The 25806-nt window shown below is 36.4% G+C and overlaps 1 protein-coding gene and 1 long non-coding RNA gene across 14 annotated transcripts in view; one reads left to right on the plus strand and one right to left on the minus strand.

The window, feature by feature from the left end:
- The window catches only part of LOC126765675 (uncharacterized), a 784771-nt gene that overhangs the window by 673 nt on the left and 758292 nt on the right, over positions 1-25806 (minus strand). The gene's annotated exons all lie outside the window — the stretch shown is intronic.
- On the plus strand, positions 256-24310 carry LOC126765778 (uncharacterized). Of its 3 annotated transcripts, none has more exons than XR_007668570.1 (2): positions 256-671; positions 23906-24310. It is a non-coding gene; the product is annotated as an uncharacterized LOC126765778 (long non-coding RNA). The 3 variants fall into 3 exon arrangements; XR_007668569.1 differs by lacking the exon at positions 256-671 and adding an exon at positions 23249-23357; XR_007668568.1 differs by lacking the exon at positions 256-671 and adding an exon at positions 23365-23765.

Genomic DNA, 25806 nt, shown 5'->3' on the forward strand with positions numbered 1-25806 from the left:
AAATCACAGTAGCCCACAACTACAAGTACAGTTATGCCTGTGATTGCAACGCAAGCAACAAAGTACGAGGCTCAAGTTGCTGACATAACAACGGAAACGCTTACCAGTAGCAAACGACACCAACAGTCCCAAACCGTGAGAATTGCTGAATCAGCGATATGGAATCATGCGGCAGTCCACGTGAGGTGATGACAAGTGTGATTTGATAGGTGTTAGGTATTCAGGTGTAGCACCGAAAAGTCAGTTGTAATAGGTCAATCGTCGCCAACGGCTGCCCTACATCGTACGGAAATAAAATAAATCAAACTAAACCTTGCCGTGGGTTCGAACCCATTTCATCGTAAATTTTAAAATCTATTGACGTGATATAAAAATTTCCAAAAAATTAAAAAAGCTATTTACGTGAAGTTAAAATAAAATTCGTATGTAGAGGAAAATAAACGTAAAACCGTTTATTTGCAATCGAAAGATAAAACCTATTTACCTACAAACCAACATAAAGGATTATTTGAATTCAAAATACAAAACAACTATTTACGTGAAGCTAAAACTTCAGAGCTATTCCTGTGAAAAGAGAAACATTACAAACCAGCATATAGGAGATTTCATGAAGTCTAAGAAGCAAAAGGAAAACTTCAGGAACACCATTTTTTTGGACCAATATTGAAGCTGTAAGAAGAGTGCTCATTACGTAATATTTTGAATAAGAAAAGTATTAAAACATTAATTGATATTGATTAATTAATATTGTAACAAAGCGACAGGGAAAATTAAAAAGATCAGCTGCAGGAATGTTATTACAAAGTGTCTAGGAGAATACAGAACTATTAGTAGTTAACAGTATCTTGACGTAAAATGGACGAAACCACAATTCGGACCTTACTGAATACCGCCATTCGAGCAGCAACCGAACAGACGAGACGGGAATTACAGGCAACAGTTAACTCACTGACCGATAGACTTACGCAGATGGAAAGACCATCTCAAGTAGAGCAATATAATGAGGTTACAATCGACCCGGCAGTTAGATGCGATGAATCTTTGGACGTAGTTAAATCCTTGCCAGAATTCGCTGGCGATGAGTCTCGATACGTGTAGTGGCGTCAGACAGCTCACACGGCATATACAATTTTTCAGAACAGTTTTAAACATTATCAGGCTGTGGCCATCATAAGGAATAAAATAGTGCAATTATAGCTAGGCTTGATTTTACTTATGCAGATTAAAAACCTATTTACATACTGGAACAGGAAATGTCTACCCCCGACAATAACAGAATTTTACGATGAAGTCGAAAAGAAACTAACAGCCGTAATTAATAAGATATGATATGTGATGTGTGATATCTTATTTTCATCACGGACATCGGATATGGCATCGGCCGTGGCACTCGCTCAACAGCTTGAATAAAATCAGACGCGTTCGTTATTTGCTCACAGATTTTCATTTTCTGATAATAGAATTTCCGACTACAGTCGGCCTCTGAAGAGAAACAATGTACCATTTCCTAAAAAAAAACGGACAACCTCAGACACGACCAACGCCTATGGATCAAGATTCTAGATTCAAGTCTTTCCAGATTCCAAGTCCCTCAAAGAAATGATCGATCGAATGAGTCTCGCACACAGCAAGTGACTTCATTTAATACCACTCCATCGAATCCAGCTCCCTTTAATAATAGAGATTTTCCTTTAGGTAGAACAGTTTTCGGAAATCAATACCCCAGGAGCTCCGGTATGCATTTAGCCCAAAAAAGACATCGCGATAGCGACCGCTTTAACAATAAATTACAACGCATAAGCCATTTAGATCAATATCCTTCCACCGAAGTTTACAAAGATGATCAACAAGACGAATATAATGAATTTGTAGATTTCGAATCTTGAAGAAATTTCAAACGAAATTAATTTTTAAGGGGTAGATCCCTGCTACCATACGCTAGCAGGACATTTCAAGGAAGAACTCTAAACATTTTTGTTGATACCGATGGATAGAAAAATTATTTAAATCCAGCAAACTGGAGGGATATAAAACCCATTACGTCCCAGTTTGTAGTAAGCTCTACTCACGGGGTAGATAAAATTGCAGAAAAATCCACCGTACATATTTTCAATTCGAATTTAGATTTTTTTATTTCACCTACACCTGACACGTTTGACGGTATTATTGGAAAATCGATGCGAAGCTGGACATCAAGAAAGGAATTCTATTTTATGAAGGGGGTTTGGAAAAACTTATGTATTTACATTGTAGCGACGTTAATAACGTAATTGTAAAAGGAGATGTGGAACGAATAAAGGCGAAATACGCAGCTATATTTTCTGATCCTAACGAGGCATTGCCGTTCAATATAAACATCATAGAAACCGTGAGAACAACTAACAATGAACCAGTTTACTCCAAACCTTATCCATATCCTATGGCAGCGTCTGAATTTATTAACAAGGAAGTAAATGATCTTCTGCCAGACGGCATCATTAGACCATCTCGCTCACCATACAATAGTCCAGTATGGGTTGTTCCCAAAAAAGAACAGATGCCGCAGGGAAGAAGAAACTTAACGAGAAAACTATTAGCGACAAATACCCGATTTCCGGCATATCCGGAAATCTTTCAAATCTAGGAAAATCATCAATTTTTACGACAATAGACTTGAAATCTGGGTTCCACCAGATTTAGGATTTGTTGTCTCAAAAGATGAGATTGAAACCTCCAAAAATAAAATAAAAAACATAGTTAATAGCGAAACCTTTTACGAAATATCTACGGGGAGAAAACGGTAGAATAAGTACTAACATTTCCAAGAATATAAAAATTACTCTCGACAACGAAGCTTATGAAGCGTTTCAAAAAATTAAATACATTCTATCTTCAGAAGACATACTTCTTCTTTATCCTGACTATGAAAAAACTTTTGATTTAACCACGGATGCGTCTTCACACGCCTTGGGTGCAGTACTTTCACAAGGTGGCAGACCCATCACTATGTTATTACGAACGTTAACACAAACTGAAGAAAGCTATGCAACGAATGAGCGAGAACTCCTCGCGATTGTTTGGTCTCTTCAAAAATTAAGAAACTATCTGTATGCAGCAAATAGTATTAAGATATTCACTGATCACCAACCGCTTATCTATTCGATATCAGATAAAAACCCTAACGCAAAATTGAAAAGATGGAGAGTCTTTGCAGAAGAGTTCTCCCTTAATTTCATTACAAACCCGGCAAGGAAAACATTGTCGCAGATGCGTTGTCAAGACAACACATAAACAGTTTAGAATACAAGGATACGCCCAGCTCAGGCGACGAAACCGTTCACAGCGAAAATTCATCCACAAAAGTAATTTATACGGTTATAAATCCGCTAAATTAATTTTTTCAGCAGATTATCTTTGAAGGTGGGGACACAAATTCAAAAACTACAAAAATTCTATTTCAATCAGGAATTAGACACCATATAATTTTTTAAAATATAGACGAATTTTTTGATCAATTGAGCAGCTGTATCAGCCCAAATGTTACAAATGATTTGCTATGTGACCTATGTGTTTTAGGAAAAAGTCAAAACAAAGTTAAAAGCACCTTTTCATCAGTAAAATTTGTTCATACAAAATCATTGGTCACTCACATCTTTAACGAGGATGATCAGAAAGAAATTCTTCATACGGAACATAATAGAGCACACCGGTCTCTCAAAGAAAATGTTCTGAAATATTAAGGGATTACTATTTTCCAAACATGCGAAAAATGTTGAAGGAAATTATACTAAGGAAGCAAAATATCAGAGCCACCCTCCAAATCCTGAAAGGGGAAAAACTCCAATACGAAACAGACCCCACATCATAGAACAACAAATGGGCAGATAGAACGATTTCACGGAACTCTTTCCGAGATTAATCGTTGTATTAAACTAAGCCAGGGACTTAATGACACGAATGACCTTATTCTACTCGCAGTCTACAAATACAATAGGACAATACATTCGGTAACTGGGCAACGACTTATTAACGTGATTCATTCTGCTTCATCAAAATTCCTTGACGAAATTAAAAACTTCTTATTAAAACCCCAAACCTCCGAACTTAATTACCATAATAGATATGGCAAACCAAAATGTTTAAACCAGGTGACAAAGTTTTTCTAAAATCTTACAAAAGATTGGGATACAAATTAAGCAAACTGTACACAGAAAAAGTAGTAGAAAGGGATTTGGGAACAACCGTTTTAGTTAACGGCAAAAAAATCCATAAAAGTAATCTAAGATAAATTTTTTTCAATCATTACGCTCCTGATCCTAATGCTAAACGCATTAGCACGGTTGGAAATTTTATATTTTACTAATTCAATATACAAGGTGTGTTGCACAGTAAACAGGACTTTAAAAAACAGAACAAATGGTTTTTTCGGCAAAATCAATTTATTTTATTCAAAATAGTCTCCTTCTGCTTCAATACAGCTTTTTGTACGGCCAAAAAGCATGTCGAACGAGTATTTTAGCTCGTTGGCCGGTATGCCGGTGCAAGCCTTTTGAATGGCGTCTACGTCTGCATAACGCTTTCGAAAGGGAAGAAGTCGCACGGTGCCATATCAGGTGAATACGGGGAGTGGTTAACGGTTAAAATGTGAATTGGTCAAATAATCGATCACAATGATGTCCTTCGAATGCTATTTGTCCGGAACAAACTGGGCACACACCTTTCGTAAGCCCAAATGTTCGGTCAAAATGCGATAAATCGATGTTTTGGAGATGTTCAATTCCATATCCATGAATTTCAATGATGATTTCGGCTGGTTTTTGATGAATTCACGACAAACAGTTTCGATGGAATTTCCGGTGATAACGGATTTTGGTTGGCCCACGTGTTGATCGTCATTTATGTACTCACCACCACTTAGAAAACGTTGAAACCACTCGTGCACTCTGCTACGGGATAGGCAATCAGTGCCATAAACTTGTTTGATCAATTGTTTCGGTAAAAGTTTTACCAATTTTAGAACAAAATTTAATGTTGGCTCTTTGTTAGAAGCTCATGTTCGTACCGATAACACAAACATACTGTCACTTAAAACGTAATAGCTTCACTTTGAATTGATGAAATGTCATGAAGTTCTCACTGGATAATCGATAAAAATAGCAGATTCTAACGCATCAGTCGACATATAGATGGCGCTACCAGGGGGCGCTAGATTCCTGTTTACTTTGGAACGCACCTTGTACATACCAATATCGGAGGGAGATGTTGCCATCTACCGTCAATACAAGCACTTAATTCACGAACTAAACTGAACCAATTATGAAAACATTGCCGAACAAACGTACAACCTTCTCGACAACTTTCCAACATCCCACATACGTAAGACATTGCAACTGGGCATAGACCGCATTTTACGATTACTGGATTTACTAAGAATTCACTACCGATACTCTCGTAGTACTAACTTTCTAGGCACTCTCCCAATATAAAGCGGTAGCTCCCGATTTCGATGACCTTAACCAACTCCAAACACTGATAGAATCTTTAATTGAAGCGAATGACGAACAGATCTATATCAATAATCAATTACGATTAAAGATAAATCAATTAACTGACACCGTAAAAAAAAAATAGCTCTACAAAAGAGCATGAACGTGACACTGAAAACTTATTTGAATTGATATCAGCAAGAAACAGTGCATTGATAGACGAAATAGAATCAGCCATATATTCAGTCACTTTGGGTAAGATACAGTTAATAAATCCAATTTATTTAAATAGCGATAAAGTTAGGAATTTACTAACCAACGAGCACTCTACAAATATAACAGTAAACGATTTACTAACAGTCTCTAAATTGAAAATTTTACATGATAATAATAACATTTATTTTATAATTAAATATCCAATAGTTGGACAAAATTGTAAGAAAATAAGAAAAAATGTAAAAAAATGTAAAGTAATTATGACAGAAACTAATATAATATTATAGTAAATGCCAACAGCTTGTTAACTGTAAAAATTCTGTGTCAACCATATTTTATCAAATGTCAAGTAGAAATAGTTCCTGTATTTTGAATCTACTAATCCAAAAGCCCACATACTGTCAAACCGTCACATCGAACCAATAGAGGAAATTGGTTCTTGTTATAAACGATAAATTGGTGGAAGTTCGTGAAGGAAACTCTGATGCAATAACGTTTGTTATTAAGTTTACAGAAAATGTGACTATTAATGGTACTACTTACATTAACTGACGGAAGATGGTACGTGCTTATACAGAAGCCGCGCGCGCACAATTTTTGAACCTGACTAATCATACATCATTATTATCGCTTCCGTTCTTGCACAATATTAACCAAAAAACCTAAAACACATCGTATCATTGAGAGGCCTTGTGAAAGTTCAATCGTCTAATACCCGAGACAGACATGTAGTAACAATACCATATATGGTACAAATACCACATGTGTGTCACCAAATACTAGCAAAATACCATATGAGCAATGTAGTATTTTGCTGGTAACAATACTATGATGTTTCATTGTGGTATTTGTATAAACACAGCTAAAAAAACAGGTAACAAACTTTGCTAAAAGCAAAATGACTTAAAAAATTAATTATTGAAATAGAAAACAAAATATTTTTTACAATTTTTATTTCGGAAAAGCAGGAAATGTTTCATTTATGTGATGATTTTAGAGAGACTTTAACCAAATCGGTTTTTTGGGATGAAAATAGATTAACTTTACAGTATTTGAAATAACTGTATTTATTTTCGCCATAACACACATCTACATATATATTGCTTACAATTTTTTTGAAATATTTAATGCCTATGAAACAAAGGTAGTATTTCAGTTGACCACATTGCCATGTGTGTCACCAACGTAGTAAACAGAATACCATGATACCTTTACCATGGTATTGTTACTACATGTCTGTCTCGGGTATAAATGGCTAATAGCTTACGCATCTACAACTGCCTTTTTTGTTGTTGCCATACTAGCCCACATAGTCAACAAGCGCCGAAAGCGCAACATTAGTATTGCAATATTAGGCAACGTTCTTAAAGAATCCGTGGACGTCTCCTCTTCTAGCGGGGGAGTAGTTAAGATATTATATTACAGTAGTCCACAACAACTAGTGCAGTTATCCCTGTGATTGCAACGCAAGCAACAACATCCAAAGTGCGAACAGGAATAAAGGGATGTCCAACTTATTACAGAGCGAGAGCGCTTCAAAATTAGCGTCTTTTATAACATTTTCCATTATGGCCAGATTGAACAACATAATAATTTTTGGGCATTTAAATCAAAACACCCAACATTTAGTACGAATAAAAGCTACTATATAGTGGTTATTTATTGTATGGAGAAACTATTTAAATCTTTTTATAGTATACTAGCTGACCCGGCAGCCGTTGTCCTGCCTGAAATTATGTGTTTTGAAATGAAAAGAGAGTTGAATTTATATGTATTGTGTTTAAAATCATTTATTTTCGATTTTTCCAAATTTTTTTTGATAAACAACATTTTTGGTTTCTGTTTCGGTGCGTAAATGTACAGAGAGATGGTTTTCCAACTCGTGAGCACGCCACGTACATCCGGCCGTGTGAAAAACATAGCATTTCCAAATTTATGCCACATACTTCTAGCGACTATCCTTATGTCCTATTGATTCTCATCTCAAATGCAATTTTCACTGGAAACGGAATGCGTTGGAACTGATATGGGTACCATTTACAGTACGCAATGACTCAAATGAAGTTGAAATGCGTACATTATCCAATAGGAACCATTCATCGAAATGCATTATTTGAGAACACATCTGGATGTCAATCTACTGGTTGGCCTTCCTTTCTGCGTAATTTTGTTGCTGGCGGTGTTTCCAGTGGCGAATATAGTACGATCCATATGTTGTCAACTTCGATATTCACTACTCTAAGTTGTATGGTCGTCTGATGAGGGGGCTTCATTTTTGAATTTCAATGCATTGCAATGTGGACATACAATATTCATTAGTCCAATAGCAACAATTTGCTCTGAACTGTAATCAATTGCCACATTATAGCAGAATGCAGCTCTGTGGGGATTAAATACAACATTTCTTTGTTGATTTTGATTTCTTTGTAGTTCATTTCTTTGATTTGTTCTTATATTTCTTTGACCTGTCGTATTTCGAATTCTGCGGCCTAAGTTTGTACGTCTGGTTGGTGGCATTGTTAAAAACGAAAATCCAACTGAAAATAAAATGATCTCATATTTTTTCTGTTTAACCATGTATACCAAATTGTAGTATGGTGTAGTCAGCAAAAGTTACCAAAAATCGATATAAGGTGAATTTAACTTACCGTGATTAATAAAACTTATTAGCAAACAAAAAACTTCTTAGTCTTTAAAACAAAACGAACTTTATCAAAAACTTAATAAAATTTACATGAAAACAGATTACCACAATTTTTTTTTAATTGAATGACGTTGACATTTAAATTGAATTACGTTTACATTCGTTACGCTCGTTTTTTAAAATCTGCAAAATGAAATGTATAATATTTCTTAATATTTTTTTCCATAAGAACCTTGTACAGAGTATTAGAAAACTACAAAAAAAAATCAGCCAAATCGGTTCAGCCACTCACGCGTGATGCCGTGACAATGCATGCGTTGTCCTGCGTGAAATTATGTGTTTTGATATGAAAAAAAAAGTTGAATTTACGTTGTGTTAAAAATCATTTATTTTCGATTTTTCTTTAATTTTTTTCAAATGTAACGCAGTTTGATAAGCAACATTTTTTGGTTTCTATTCCGGTGCGTAAATGCATACAGAGAAGATGGTTTTCCAACTCCGGAAAACGCCACGTTTAATGTACCCATGCAATCGTAGTTACGATAATTTGGCCAATTTGGCATAAACATTCGTGATGAGTTCATATTTCATTTAGTTGAATTGACAAAAGCCAGGTGGAATTGAAATCAAACCAATTTTTGCCCTTTTTCAATTTTTACCGAATACGATGTAAAATGTCTTCGGCAATGTACTTTTGTTCGTGTTTCCATAATTGACGCATTTGAAGGCTGATACATATGTCGAAATGACCATCGCGAAAAGTGTGCGCAATGACTCAAATCAAACTGAACGACGTACATTTATTAATAGCAACCGAAGGTATTAGCAATCGTAGTTTTTCGGGTGGATTATGTAAATTCGTTCTAAGGAATTAGTTGAGAACACACCTGGATGTCAATCTATTGGTTGGCCTTGCTTTCTGCGTACCTATTTCTTCAGCGATGCATTCCATGCATAATATCAAAGCGTTTCCAAATAGAGCAATGTTCTCACAAACGAATCACTGACGCCAGTTGAGAAAAAACTCGTCAATGTAAATTTTGTTCTTGAAGTGTTTCCGTTGCTGTATTCTCTGGGTGAAAAACACTCTTTAGCCATTCTCCAAATGGACTGCCGCACAACAGTCGAGAAAAGTCGATTTCACCAAACTACAATATCAAACATTGGCATGAGTTTTGAATGTGACAAGTTGTTTTACAAACCGAATACGGTATGATCCATATGTTGTCGACTTCGATATTCACTACTCATAAGTTGAATGGTAAATGTCATGCCATTGTCGTCTGATGAACTACGACGATAGAGTGAATATCCATCATTTCCAGTTTGCGTTTCCGAAAGAAAAACGTGGATAGTGTTTCGTGCATTTATTGCAAGGTGTATTCTGGTGTCCGCCAAGGTTCATGAACCATATTGGTTTTCATCACTTCAGTGAATGATGACCTTATTTAACGAGATGAGGAATTTCCGCAGAAATGATTTTATCAATTTGATCTGGTGTAACCACCATCCACCATTCAAATAAGAATTTTATTGCCAAGGGCCGCAAATCGTCTTTTTTAGACAACCAACAGAGTACATCCAGCATATGACTGTCCATACTTGTATATACATACGTTGCTTCAAGATAAAGTCCATCCTTGTTTGAAAAGTCTTGATGACTTAAAAAATATGTCATGTCATCACATCCTGGGAGTCCATGTAGTTCATGTGTCTTGGCTGCCATACGTTGATGACAAAAAAAACGCCGACCGATATTAGCGCTCTTCGTGGCATCATAACAAATTTCAATCTGTAATTGATCACTTCGTTTGAAACACACATAAATTTTTCACTGAATAATTTTCAATAATTTTTCTTTTAAATAGCCGGAATAAAAAAGCAAGCGACCGATTGATTGAACGATTCAAATAATTTACAAATCAAAATATTGAAAAACAAAACAAAAAAGAATTGTATGAAAAGTCACTTTTTGGAAATATCCAATTTTTCGACTTTTCCTTATGAAAAGTATATGGTTTTTTTTATATCTAACCCTTTCCAGATCCACAGCGAACAACTTCTGATTTCATGAAGATTGGTTCCGCCGTTCTCGAGCGTTAGCGTTACTAACAAACAAACAATCATTTTTACTTACATATGTATGTATGTATGTATATACAAAATAAAGCATTTGTATGGGAAAAAGAAAAGGGCTGTTTTAGGGGTTTTCCGGCAACTTTCGTAATTTTTTCTTACATAAGAACCTTCTCCTAATAATAACAAATACAACAAAAAAAAATCAGCCAAATCGGTTCAGCCATTCACGCGTGATGCCGTGACAACGAAAACGGTTTCATTTTTATATATAAGATTAGAACAACTGATTTTTGACCTTTCAATATCCAATAAAAGGGTTTAAGCTTGTTAGCTCTCAATCATTAAATGGTTTTAATCATTTTCCATTGAAAATAATACTATGATGCTTCAAATTACAAAACGTTTCATCAAATACCTTTAAATTTCACAAATTTATTTAATTTGTATTGTTTTACATTTTTTATAAGTGGTCTTGAACGATGCAACAAATCCCTCCGTCTACATATTTTTTTGGCAAGATTTCAATCTGGCCATCGCTCGTTTCCAATTACTTAATGTCAAAACCTCCTGAACTCGATCAACTGTCAAAGTTCAGGAGGTTTTAATGTTTAGAAATTGTTCTCTCATATCCAGTGAGAGAGGAGTTGGACATCTCTTTATCTCTGGTGCGAGGCTCTAGTTGCAGACATAACAACGGAAACGCTTGCCAGTAGCAAACGACACCAACAGTCCCAAACCGTGAGAATTGCCGAATCAGCGATATGGAATCATGCGGCAGTCCACGTGAGGTGATGGCAAGTAGATTTAATAGGTGTTAGGTATTCATGTGCATCACCGAAAAGTCAGTTGTAATAACTCGATCGTCACCAACGGCTGCCCTGGAGGGAAATAAAATAAATCAAACTAAACCTTGTTTATATGTAGGATTTACTTCAAAAGAATACGGCGTATTAATTGTAAACTGTATTTTTTATTCCATAATTCAGCGCGGTGACGCGACCGCATTACACAGCGTCTTCTTCACTACTCCCCGTTTGAACAATTGAATCTTAGTTTATATCTATAACAAAAATGGATGATCCATGATGGCTGCTGATGGATGCTTCGTCCAATAACAGCTGATTTGCAGTGTTGCCATCTGAACTACATTATTCGTTCAGTGACAATACTGCCACCTATTCTATATTTTATTTCTTCCTACAATCGGCTATCCTGACCTCTTATTCGACCTCGAATAATTAAGTCCACCTTTTCATGTTTTCTGCCACTGTAGTGGTGTTTTTAGGTCCTTCCGTATTTCCTACTTTGTCAACCTCGTACCTGTCATGGTTTAGTTTGGCGACTACCCTGTACGGTCCTAAATACTTCGGTCGTAATTTCGTAGCCACCCCGAACTGAGTTTTCTTAATGGCTACCAAATCTCCTATGTTGTATTCGCGGCATTCTTTCCTTTTCTGATTAAACGTCTTACAGTTCTCTTTTTGTATTTTTTCTATACTTTCATGAGCACTCTTTCTTAATGAATCACGTTCTAAATTCAATTCCTCTATTTCGAGATCTTTTAAAATTTCATGTAAGTCTGGGTAATCTACTACTCGCATGTTTAATCCTGTAAGAATTCTAAAAGGTGACCTTTTGGTACTGCGTGGTGCAGTGTTATTTAAAATCTGTTGTACTTTTGCGACGTGGTTGTACCACTGGGTTGGGTTACCTTGGCATTTCTTAGACAGCATTGGAACAATGGTCCTGTGAACGCGTTCTACCTGTCCGTTGCCTCGTGGAACACCGGTTGCAATCAACAGGTGTTGTATACCCTCCTTCGTGCAGTATTCGTTAAACGCTTTTGACGTAAAAGCCGCTCCTCTGTCCGTTATAATCCGTTTCGGGTTGCCGAAAACTGAGGATTGTTTCTCTAATTTATTGATTACCTCCTCCACCCCGGTTGATTTCGTTGGGTATAACCAAACGAATTTTGAAAATGCGTCTATTATGACTAAAATATGATTATTTTTTCCGAGTTTCGGTTAATGGACCCACATGGTCAATATGGTAAGTACCTAATGGCTCACAAGTTTTGTCGATTGGTGTCAACAAGCCCTCTTTCTTACCCCTTTTCGCATCTATTACAATGCACTCTACACACGAAGTTACTATATTTTGTACTTTTTTGCTCAAGTTTGGTATATAATAATTTCTCTCTACTAGCTCCTGTGTTCTTTTTGCTGCAAAGTGACCCTGATTATGAGCTAACTTTATAATTTCTTCTTCCATACTGGAAGGTACCACCAACAATTCCTTTACAAAGTCGTTGTAAAGTAAGTCATTTCTTAAATAAAAGTTTTCGTATGGTTCTACTTCCACAATTTTCCGCACTGCTCTTATCCAATCATCCTGCATTTGCGCCTCTTTTATCCTAAACTTTAACGAGTCTTCTACTAATAAGCAGTATGCACGACTAAGAGCATCTACGTGTCTCATGCGAGTTCCTGACCTATGTTCAACTACATAATTATATTCTTGTAGGTACATTGCCCACCTCATGATCCTGTCTGGTACGTCTTGTTTCTTGACTGTCATAGCGAAAGCGTTACAATCGCTAACTATTTTAAACTGAATATTTCTTAAGTATATACGCCATTTCTGTAATGCCTTTATAGCTGCAAGAACCTCAAGTTCAAAAGCACTATATTTCTCTTCCGCCCTTGTGGTTTTACGACTCATATATTCGATGGGGTGTAACAGATTGTCTTCTGCGTCCCTTTGTAGTAAGACTGCACCGTAACCAAATTTTGACGCATCAGCATGCACCTCTGTTTCCGCATGTGGATTGAAAAGCTTCAATGCGGGCGCATTTACTAACGCACGCTTCAGATCTTGAATTGCTAAGAGTTGTTCTTCCCTCAACCCAAACTTTTCGTCCTGACGAAGCATATCAGTTAGCGGCTTCGCATTAACTGCATAATTTTGGATGAAACGCCTGAAGTATGAAGTTAAACCTAAAAATCGTTGTAATTCTTCCTTACTAGTTGGTACTGGAAATGCCCTGACTGCCTTCGTCTTCTCTTCCGAAGGCAAAATTGCCCCGTTCTCCACAACGAACCCCAAAAAATTAATCTTTCTCTTTAAAATTTGGCATTTCTCCCATCTAATGTGCAAACCGTTTTCACTTGCATGTCTTAATACCTTTTCCAATTTCTCTCGACCTTCGATCTCATCCTTGGCGGGAATGACGATATCGTCCATGTATATTATGACTGTTCCATCCGCAAGCATGTTCTGGAAAATTGCTCGTATGTATCTACAAAATACCGCCGGCGAATTATTAATACCAAATGGCACAAAACAAAACTCATATTGGCCGTTCTTAGTTACGAAAGACGTGTATTTGGGAGACCCTGGTTCTATTGGCACATGATAGAATCCGTTCTTCAAGTCCAATGTGGTGAAGACCCTTGCACCCTGTAACCTGTCTAATGCTTCGTCTACCACTGTCATTGGAAAATTGTCCCTGACTATTTTCTCGTTAATCTTGCGATAGTCGCAACAAAACCGTTTTGCTCCGTTTTTCTTTGTAACTAACACAACTGGAGAGGCGTATTCCGACACACTCTCCTGAATAATACCTTCTTTAAGCATACGCTCTACCTCTTCATCAATACGTCTCTGATCCACTTGCGACACTCTACGTGGCCGCTGAAATATCGGTTTCTCATCCTTTAATAACAATTTCATCTGTACTGGCGTTTTACTCGACTTCCTAGGATAATAACTATTAATCCAACTGTTAACTACTTTGGCCTCGTCTATCGGCAGATGCGATAGATCCACTTTATCTGACTTCTCAAACATTGCCGTTCCCATTGAACACAATACCCTGAACTCTTTGTTTAACCCATTGTCATCCATGACTTTCGACCTCGTTTCTAATACCGGTTCGGTAATGTCCTTTTGTTCCTCGGAAACTTCAATTTGACTATTCCCATAGTCTCCTCACTCACGGTGAGTTGACACAAACCTTTCAACATCACCACTTGCACCCCGGTGAGCTGACACAAACACTTCAGCATCACTGCATGCACCTTGGTGGGCTGACACAAACACTTCAGCTCCACCACACGCACCCCCAGGAATCTCCCCGATCCCTGTGTGCTTCACTACCTCGTTAGCAGTCCTCACAAGTTTCCTGAACTCAACACTACCTTCTCTAAAAACTAACTCGACATCGCGAAGTACATCATTTCCAATTATGGCTGCATACGGAATATCACTTTCCCTAACCACGTGAAATGTTACATTTAATGACAACCCCTCTATTGAAATATCGGTCGTAAAGCTGCCTAATGTCGTAAGCACGCCTTTACCTACACCGAACAATTTTTGTTTTTCTCCAACTAGCTTTATATCTCCTAACATCACTAAGGTATCGTACCTCATGATACACACGATACACCCTGTATCCACTAGTGCACTGAAGGTAAAACCGTTGATAGTTGCATCAACGAAGATCATTCCGCCTTTTCTGGTGGACGTTTCTACGTTGCGATCAATTGTATTTACCCGTTCCCTTTTTATCGTCTTATCCCTTTGCTCTTTGCACTGATGAGAATAATGCCCCTTTTGTTTGCACTTAAAGCAAACGACATTACTAGACCTAGCCTCCGGACAGGCTCTTGCTATGTGACCTTCCTTGTCACACTTAAAACACTTCTTTTTCATCGATTCTTTACTCTCTGTAGCGAACCGTTCCACGTATCCTTTGCCTACTGTAGTTTGTACACTTCTAACTTTCTCGTATATGCGGATTTGTTCTTTCAATTCGCCCACCGTTTTCGCTTGATATAACATACTCTTATTCGCCTTAACGTCTGGTATGCCATCCACGAAATACTCTACTACGCTTCTTTCATCTAAAGAGATTTGCTTCCCTATTTCTAAAATAGCATAAAGATATTCTTGAAAACTTTCTTTTGGCTGTTTACGCCGGTTTCTTAATGTTCGATGCACTTCAGACGCACATAATTTTTCCCCAAACTCATCGATAAGAGAACGCTTTAAACTAGCCCAATCTTTTACTCCTACTAATCCACGTACAAACAATTTCGCTGCTCCCTTAAGCAGTTGTTTAGCGTATACAAATCGTTCTAAATTATTCCAACCGACCGTGTTAGCCATATCATCAAATTCCTCAACCCAGTGACGAACATCGCAAGTATCATCACCAAGAAAATCTGAAACACCGTCTTTAATGTCACACAACGAAAATAACACCCTTTGCGAATTCGATGGAGCCGCATTTACATCAATGTACAACGAATTTTCCGATTCGTCGTCGCATCCTCCTTCATCTTGCTCATCGCCAAAAACTAAAAGTTGTAGCAAACGCAGTTGCAATTCCTTTTTCCTACCCGTAACGCATAAACCTAGTTCCCTTAGTTTTTCCTTTAACGTCTCTACCGTCATTGCCTTAATGGTTTCGGCATCCATCTTACAAATTTTCTCTTCTCTTAACTCTTATAAAATATCAATTTAGATATACGCTTTTACAAATTTAATTCTGGTTCTTAGAAACAAATGTACATTTCGATTTTGCTTACGAGCTAAAAGCTACACATTCTACTACATTACATCGCAACTGAGTGCAAATAACACACTCTTCTACTCAACTAACTACAAAATCATTATAACTTATCTTAGCTCTCGTTTCTCTGCTGTCGTTGTTCTGCTTACTTCGTGCGCCGCCTACTGCTACGATGCTTTGCTGCTGCGTTGTTCTGCTGCTAACCGCTGCGATGCTTTGCTGCTGCAGCTGTGATGCTTTGCTGTCTGCTGCGTTGTTATGCTGCGTTTGGTGTTTGCTGAGCACTTATATACTCGTCGCTGCCGTTGTCTGCTGATGTGCCCCGCTGTATATACTTATATACCGCTACCGCTTGCTTCGTGTGTTTCGTTTTCACCAAGTAGCAGTACTGCTATTTCTGTGAGCGTGCCGTTAGTCACTGGCGTTGTAACGGAATCATTTCACGCTCCTTGGACTTTAGGTACAGGTACAGTACCCTCGTGGTCTCTATGTACCACCGAAGGTGTTAAACTTTTACAGATTCCGGCACTTATTCAGCTATATTCTGCTCACTGATACTCGAACGACAAACACGATATTTGCAGTTCTGCCGCCTTATAGCCTGCGATTACTGCAGCACTTTTTATTTTCTTTACGCACTTAAATCAGCAATAGATTTGACCGAGTCTTCTCACGTGGATTAAACGAAATTAATAGTTCACTGTCTTTGTTTTTAACGTATGTACGAAAAGTTTCATTTAAAAAAAGGGATACTGTTCTATGCTGACCACTGTTGACGCACTGGTACAGCCACTTGTCCGATCGCAATTCTACATTTCACAGAATAAGTACAAAATTGTTCACCAAATTTCACTACGCGAAGATGAGTATGGAAGTCAAACGGTACATTCCAACGTACTCACGCTGTCTCTACAGCCACTTATAAAATGTTAAATTCACCAAAATGTTTATTTCAAAAAAAATGTCTTTAAATTGTTTTTATATCCGCACAACACATCAACACATTCCGGACCATCCCGGTTGAGCCCCCAAATGTAGGATTTACTTCAAAAGAATACGGCGTATTAATTGTAAACTGTATTTTTTATTCCATAATTCAGCGCGGTGACGCGACCGCATTACACAGCGTCTTCTTCACTACTCCCCGTTTGAACAATTGAATCTTAGTCTATATAACAAAAATGGATGATCCATGATGGCTGCTGATGGATGCTTCGTCCAATAACAGCTGATTTGCAGTGTTGCCATCTGAACTACATTATTCGTTCAGTGACAATACTGCCACCTATTCTATATTTTATTTCTTCCTTCATATATATTCTTTTTTTGCCGTTTAATCCTTACCTCCCCCTTAACATAATTCTATTAAAATAAAGTAGACTACCATTTTTTATTATTTAACGAATCAAGTCTTTTTGGATATTTTATTGCTTGAGAAACTTCTAAAAAACGCAAAAATAAAACACATGTAAGGTGGTGTAAGTTTGGGCGTAACAAAACATTTTATACTCTTGCAACTCGCAGGAATCAAAGCTTCAGAAATCACTTCAGGCGCTAGTAACACCTTATAGTATTAGGTTTTCAAATAGCTCCCTTCCGCTTTTTTGCTCTTTATTCAATGCTTTATAAAAAGTGTTACTGTGATCGGATTTAGTTCAAGTATGCGCCGTTTCGTTCGATAATCTTTTTCCATCTAAACGGCAACTTCTTAATACCCTCCTCGCAGAAGCCCCCCTCCAAGCCTCTTTGGAGTTCAACTTTACACCAACAAGGGCGTTAGTGAACTCCATGTTCACACGTCCATAACTGTTGAACACAATATCCAAACTAATCATGCATAGCGTCGTTTCGTAGGTTATGTCAAGACCTTTCAAAGATGTATAGTATTGCTAGATACGCGCTCTATAGCGCTTTATACGTAGCCGTAGTTTTAAATATTAACGCCATTAACTTGGACTTGGCTCCAATGATACAAATTACTTCGCGTCAGCTAAAATTATATTAAAAATATCTTTAAATGCGACATATGTGATATAAACTCGTTCGAAGAGGTTAAATATAGTATACATAAATCCCATAATTTTAGAAAACGATTTTCTTTTTAGTTTCACAAAATTTTCACTCATTTTGAACAACTTCGCTTAAAACGGACAAATTGTGAAAAGAGAGGGATGGTCTGATTGAATTAATTTTAGTATTGCTCACGTAAACTCAATAATTAAAACATACAATTATATTGGGAAAATTTGAACTAAAGGAAGTATTAACCCGATTAAACCCATTATTGACACACAGCCATACCATTACCAAATGAATTTCAATTATATGTCTCCCAGGTTGACCGATATTTTCTGTCAAAAGTTAACTATAGGTGCTGGGGTCTAGGTCAACACATGCCGTACCTAGGGGCTTGACATTTTTGGCGCGATCGGGATAATTGCTGGAAATAGGGTAGTATACTTCAAAAGTACTATACGTGAGAAGTTCTTTCTCGTTAAATTAACTGTGTCTTGATTTATATAGATATAAGAAAGTGAAGGAATCAAATGGAATTTAAAATTAAATTACATGGGAGAAAAAATAGTAGTAGTGTAGTCCGATGTCGCTAATTTTCGTACTGTAACATAAAGATGTTACGTATCGTGTTTGCTTGAAATTGGTCGAGCAGGTCCTGATATACTATATGTGATTTTAGCAAAAAATGGGCGGTGCTACGCTACTCTGATCCTCTGTCCCATATCTTATTTTATTGCTTAGTTATGACCCTAATAAATATTTCGGACTATTGCAAATAAAATTCATAAATAAATATTTTCACTATGATATCTATTAAAAAAAACTCTTAAACATATACTCTGCCCCAGATCTACTACAGTTTTGCGTCTTTAACTTTACTAAATACAAAAATCTAGACTTCTTAACAAAATGGAAAACTCAACCAAAAACGTAAGAAAATAAATAAATTTTAAACGAGTGAGAAAAGGTTAAAGTTCTGGTGCACCTAACCCTTTATGCTTCCACACTTTGAAACGAAAGGAAGAGTTAAGTTCGGGGGTAACTGAACATTTTATTCTCTTTCAACTTTCAGGTGTTGGCAGAACTTAATGTTACGAAATAATTCAACATTCCTTATTCGACGTAAGAAGTTAAATAATTTCAGTCATGTTTCGTATGTTATTAATTTATATTGAAGGTCATAAATTCATGTATTCTTTTTTGCGTGTACAAAATATTAAATATACCAAAATCACCTAGTTAACTCAAATTATATGTGATATAAACTCAACCAAAGAGGGTAAATTTAATATTTTAGGTATACCTTGTAAATAAAAGGCACACGGAAACTGTGAAAAAGCGCGTATTGTATATGGTCACAGAGCATATAATTCCCAAGAAGCGTCGGATACATATCAAAACGAAGGCCTATCAAAATTTTCCACTGGCTTTTGAGTAATTTACATTTCAATAATTTCTCCATAATGCCAAAAAAGGTCACCAATGTCCAGAAAACTCTACAAAGTTCAACCCTTTTTAAATTTTCCTTCAATGCGAGGGAGATTCAGAGGTACTATCTAAGATAGATAATTGAGAGCTTTTTATAGAATGGACTGTTTTTTTTTTTTTGTTTAATTTAATACATGCCGAAGAAGCCAACAGAAAGAATATTCCAAACATGGCTGTTTTGTGGTGGCAGCGGTTATGTTTTTCGTTTAAAGATCTATAGCGGTAAAAAAATTAATTTAAAATTTTGTGGAAAAAATCATAAGCTGTACTTCGATAATTTTTCCATCCAAGAAATCAATAACCTAAAATTATACACGATTATAAAATGCACATGAATAACGTTGACAAATTGGATGAACTAAATTGATTAGGAAAAGCGAAAAATGGTGTCACAAAATATTTTTTTATTACCTTGATGTTGCAGTCGTTAATGCTTTTATTATTGCCAAAAATGCACGGTACTAATAACTACTTAAGGACTTTTGGAAAGAAAAACAAAAGGAAAACTGCAGTTTCCATAAAAAAATAAACCTTTCGTGGATCCAAGCACACGATCCTCATAATCTCACCAAACCACACCAAAGAACCCTTTTCAAGGAAATGTTTGTACTGCGGCACAAATGGACATAAATACTCAGTAGATGCGCCCAACTTGCAATCTGCCACTTTGCCTTAGCAAAACAAAAACCTGTAAAAATTGTACCACGCCCTTGAACAACGTTTTTTTTTTAATAAATAGCTGAAACAAATGAAATTAAACAAAAAAGTAAGAGAGCTAAGTTCGAGTTCCAAACATTTTATACTTTGGCAACTTGCAAGAATTAAAGTCCGAGAAATTCCTTCAGGAAAATATGGGAGTAGTGGGTAGTATTAACCCGAATGTATCTATCTTTGCCAGTAACACATACTATGCCACATGCTAAAAAATGTTCCCCGAGTTTCATTAAGGTACCTGACATATAATACAATCACCAGTCATATGGAGCAATGTCGCTTCCGGGTATTATAGCAGAAATAGATAAAAGCTCAGATTTTCAAACTTCCGGTTGGCGTTATATCGTTTAAATGTTAGATATCTTAACAATTAACTTAACGTATAATTTTTCTTGTAGAAATTAAATACTAATTTTGAATGGAAAAGTTAAAAAAATTATATAAATATATGCCTTTTAGACATTTTGACCACCTTTCTGGCAATTTGTGGATACCATGACAATAGAAATGTTCGTCTTTTGAAGCAAACTAATCAGACAACTAATTTTCAACTTCCCCGTACTAATCGAAGTGCTACTCAGCCAATGAAAACAAATAGTAAAGGAAAGAGGCCAACTCTTGTGAATACGGCGGGCAGCAGCTTCCAGACAATTTTGCTTTGCGTGCAGGTAGAATTACTTTGCCGTGTCTTCTGGCCTATTCTGAAGGTATTTCGATTACTGTATGGTTTTAAGTGATCATTTGTTGTTTGTAGCGATTGGTATTAACAGTTTCACCAGGTTACCCGAACCCTGGCCTGGTCTTCTGGCCTATTCTGAAGGTATTTCGATTACTGTATGGTTTTAAGTGATCATTTGTTGTTTGTAGCGATTGGTATTAACAGTTTCACCAGGTTACCCGAACCCCTCATCAAATAATAATTTTTGTTTTTCTAATAAGTTTTATGTGGAATATGTTGTCGGCCATTGTATGAGCTTTCTTATATACATATGCATGTATATTCGTCAAACGCTATTTCGTTATGCGCCCGCATAACGTCTGAACCACAGCACGGTAAGACGTGAAAATTTGAGAGGTACTCCTTTAGATCTGTAGAAGGTCTTACCGAATTTTTGCAAAATCCCCATCGACTTTGCAATATATGTAAATATTTATAAATCAAGAACTGCTGAACCGATTTGACTAAAAATTGCAGAGGATGTAGCTTGGAACCCCGGGACGGGCAAAGGCTACTTTTCATCGTTTTATTCTTAAATTCCAAAAAATTCATATATAAAAAAATAATTTTTTAAACCATAAGCATTTGTTCAATCTATAATATAAAAATGAATCGCTAAATGTGTTGCTAAGCGCATAACTCTACAACGCCCGGACCAATTTGGTCAATTCTTTTTTAAATGTTCGTTGAAGTTCAAAGCTGGTTTTTACGGCGAGAAAATTACGAATAATTGCCGAAAAACAGCCTTTTTCTTTTTCCCATTCAAACGAATGAATGTTTGATCGTTAGTAACGCTAAGGCTCGAGACCGCTGAACCAATCTTGATGAAATTTTCAGAGATCGTGAGGAAACGTCGGAGAATTGGAGAACTAACTTTTTTCTTACCATTTTTTTTAATTTTTTTTGTTTTGTTTTTCAATTATTTGAATCGTTCAAATTTGTATTTTGATTTTTTTATTCCGGCTATTCAAAAGAAAAATTATTGAAAATTATTCAGTGAAAACATCATGTGTGTTTCACACAAAGTGATCAATTACATATTGAAATTTTGTTACGATGCCACGAAGAGGTGGCGCGCAGGATGCGATGACATATGTATATGCGGAGTTATGCATTGCGGGCAATCAACAATCGATCGTCACGATGTCACAGCACGACTTTTCAAACAACAGTTACGATGTTTGATGGCTTTATCTTGAAGCAACGTATATTTAGTGCTGTTAGATGCTAGATGTACTCTGTTGAGTGGCAAAAGAGAGGTTTGCCGCATGCACACATTCTTCTTTGTATGGTGAATAGTAGTTACACCAAATATTTGATGAAATCATTTCTGCGGAAATTCCTGATCCATAGAAGATGCAGTATTTTAGGAAGTGATGAAAACCAATATGGTTCATGGACCTTGCGAACACCACAATCCCACTTCGGTTTGTATGTCTGACAATAAATGCACGAAACACTATCCACGGATTAGACATAGGGCGCAAGACGCGCCCTCCTCTGATCTATTTTTGCAATGTTATATTTATTTATTTATAAATGTGAAAAAAATAATACAATTATTTTTACACGAAAAAAAGGAGCACTGGCTGCCAGGACCTTCGGCTCGCTGGTGGATCTAAGGCTAGATGACTAAAATTAAGTTCTATTATCCACGCTTTATACATTTAAAATCTTCATAAAATCTATACACATGCTTAAGTAAAACAAAAACAAAGTTCTTATCTAAGCTAGGTAGGATGTCATATTAAATGTTTTAGACCGCATTTATCCAAATATTTTGAAATTTTTGTAACGTTCTCGAGAAACGTAGTTTTCAAAAGTGTTGTAGGTGCTTGGTTATCGTCCTCCTGGTTGCTGTGAAATGGTGGCATTCGTCGAGCAGGTGATGGACTGTTAGAGAAGCCCACGGGCAATGTTGGCAGTAAGGTGGACTGGACCGATTGAAGAAGTACGAATGTGTGGCTATTGTGTGAGCTGTGTGAAGTTGGCACCCCACTTTAACCGATTGCAAAATTTCTGTGCATACTCGAAGCAGCTTGACGCGCCGAGGATTGTAGTAATTAATTTTTCGTTTGTAGTTGAGCCGTTAATCCAGAATTTATTTTTTTTTTTTTTACCATATGGACAAAATTTATCGACAGGTCACCGGATATTTGGTTTTCTAAGTCGAAATGGTTTGTAGTTTATTGTAGTTGAAGCGAAATTTCAATTGGCGGTATATATGCTCATAGATCATCATTAATTGTTAGACGATACAAGAATTATTACCGAGAGCTATGGTTGTTTTTCTACCCTATCGAAAATTAAAACTACATGATTGTAGTAACAATTCTTTTACTTGTAGTCAAACTATCACATCAGCATTGATGTTCAAACTACCTGAAAGGTTAATTTTATCGGTGACTCGCCGGATACCCGATATTTATAGTCAAAATGGTTTGTAGTTTTTTGTAGTTAGTGTAGAATTTTTATCCGAATAATAAATTTTGACAAATCAATAACCACGGAATGATTTTAACATTACTATTGAGAGTTTCGCTCATATTCCGATCGTCGCTAGATTGGAATGTAATTTTAAGATAGTTTTATAATTTATCATCAGTTTTTCTAAGTTTTATAAATGAAAAAAAACCGTGAAGATACGGTATTGGGTCTAGATGGCGTTGTAAGATCCTCGTAATCCGCCATCTTTTTCCGGTTATACACGTGGTACCGGCATAATGCATTCTCATGGTGAGGAAAAATGATTGTTGCTGCGTTTTCCAAATGAACATACATTATTTTTATTTTAAAAGTTATCTGTGTATTTATGAAACAAAAGCTGATTTTTATCAACAACTGGAGGTAAAAATGCGATAGTTTCATACTAGTTTACGGGTTGATATCCATTATAACCTATTTCAGAACTTTTTTATACACCTCTGTTAAGAACATCTTCCGCATTTACAAAATCTCTTAACATATTTCCCATTTGTTAATTACAGCACAGCTCGTTTCCATTCGTGTTTCTGAAAACAAGATCTGCACAATCTTCCTGTTATTCGTAAGCATCGTTAAATAGCATGTAATTGAATTTTTATCGGCTCTTGACACATCTTATTTTCTACACATTCTATTTCTATAAAGTAATATATATAACTAAAACTTCACTTCGACGGAAGCTGTGCTGATAAAAATGTGACAATTCCGATCAAACCCCGTTTCACCTGTGACGATTTATTTGAAAAATTTAAAACGTGGAGTTTTTTACAAGATGGGAAATATTTACCGTACGCCCATGAAATATGGGAAGCTGCTTCTCTTAACACTCAAAAACAAATGTCCAAATCATACATCTATCAGTACATTACTCAAAATCGAGGAATGATAAATAATTTCTAATAAAATAATTATTTTTTTTTCTATAATAATTATTTGCTGCTTAACTCGATCTTGAATACTTTGAAATTTCTCCGACCCGGAACATTAACAAAATGTTGAACTGCAAAATCCAAGGTAAGTCGGGAAAATATTCATAAAAGCGTATTTGTTTTCAACCAACTATGAACATGTTTTTACTGTGCATTAGATTCTATTCTTGATAAATTCGGAATATGAGCGAAACTCTCAATAGTGATGTTAAAATCATTCTGTGTGTAATCCATTATTGACTTGTCAAAATTTATTATTCGGATAAAAATTGTACACTAACTACAAAAAACTACAAATCATTTTGACTATAAATATCGGGTATCCGGCGAGTCACCGATAAAATTAATTCTTAAGGTAGTTTAAACATTAATGCTGATGCGATAGTTCGACTACAAATAAAAGAATTGTTACTACAATGATGTACTTTTAATTTTCGATAGGCTGGAATAACGACCGAAGCTCTCGGTAATAATTCTAGTATCGTCTAACAATTAATGATGATCTACGAGTATACATACCGCCAATTGAAATTTTGCTTCAACTACAAAAAACTACAAACCATTTTGACTATAAATATCGGGTATCCGGCGAGTCACCGATAAAATTAATCCTTCAGGTAGTTTGAACATGAAATTTCGCTTCAACTACAATAAACTACAAACCATTTCGCCCAACTACAAACGAAAAATTAATTACTACAATCCTCGGCGCGTCAAGCTGCTTCGAGTATGCACAGAAATTTTGCAATCGGTTAAAGTGGGGTGCCAACTTTACACAGCATATTGTGTGCCCTAAACGTAGGCGGACAAATGATTTAACATCGTTACATCGACAGTTTGGTGGATAGCTTGGTTTGCTCCTATCTGGGTTATTTAAAGTGTATTGGTGATGGATGTGTCTCCAATTCTCCTTTAGCGACTTAAGTTGGTGTTGGTGTGCCATCTCATATAAGTCTTTATTCTCAAGAAACTCAAACGTAACGAGCGGTTCACTAGCCGCTAGTTTAGCGCGTTTATCCGCCAGTTCATTCCCGCGTATGCCGGCATGGCCTGGAATCCACATTAGTTTTATATTGGGGCTATTTTCAGCTAGTTTGCTCCGGATGCAAGAAATGATGTTAGATTTATTCATGACATTTAAGACCGCTGATATAGTTGATTTGCTATCTGTACAAATAATTACTTTCAATTTGGTATTTGAAGCGAAATTGATAGCGTTGAGGATCGCTGCGGCTTCTGCTGTGTAAACGGAGGCGTAGCTTGGCAGGATTCCAACTTTAATTGTTGCTCCTTTGTCATCGACAACTGCGAATGACATACTTGTCTTGGTTTTGGATCCGTCCGTGAAGATTAGAGTCCATTCAGGGAGAAGAGAAGTTGTAGACTCAGCAAAGAGTTGTTGATAAATGGCGGGGGCGGTGTGACTTTTGTTGAATTTCTCCAAGCTTAACATGAACGATGTATGTTTTATCTGC

Source organism: Bactrocera neohumeralis, unplaced genomic scaffold, assembly GCF_024586455.1.
Source record: "Bactrocera neohumeralis isolate Rockhampton unplaced genomic scaffold, APGP_CSIRO_Bneo_wtdbg2-racon-allhic-juicebox.fasta_v2 cluster11, whole genome shotgun sequence".
Taxonomy (NCBI): domain Eukaryota; kingdom Metazoa; phylum Arthropoda; class Insecta; order Diptera; family Tephritidae; genus Bactrocera; species Bactrocera neohumeralis.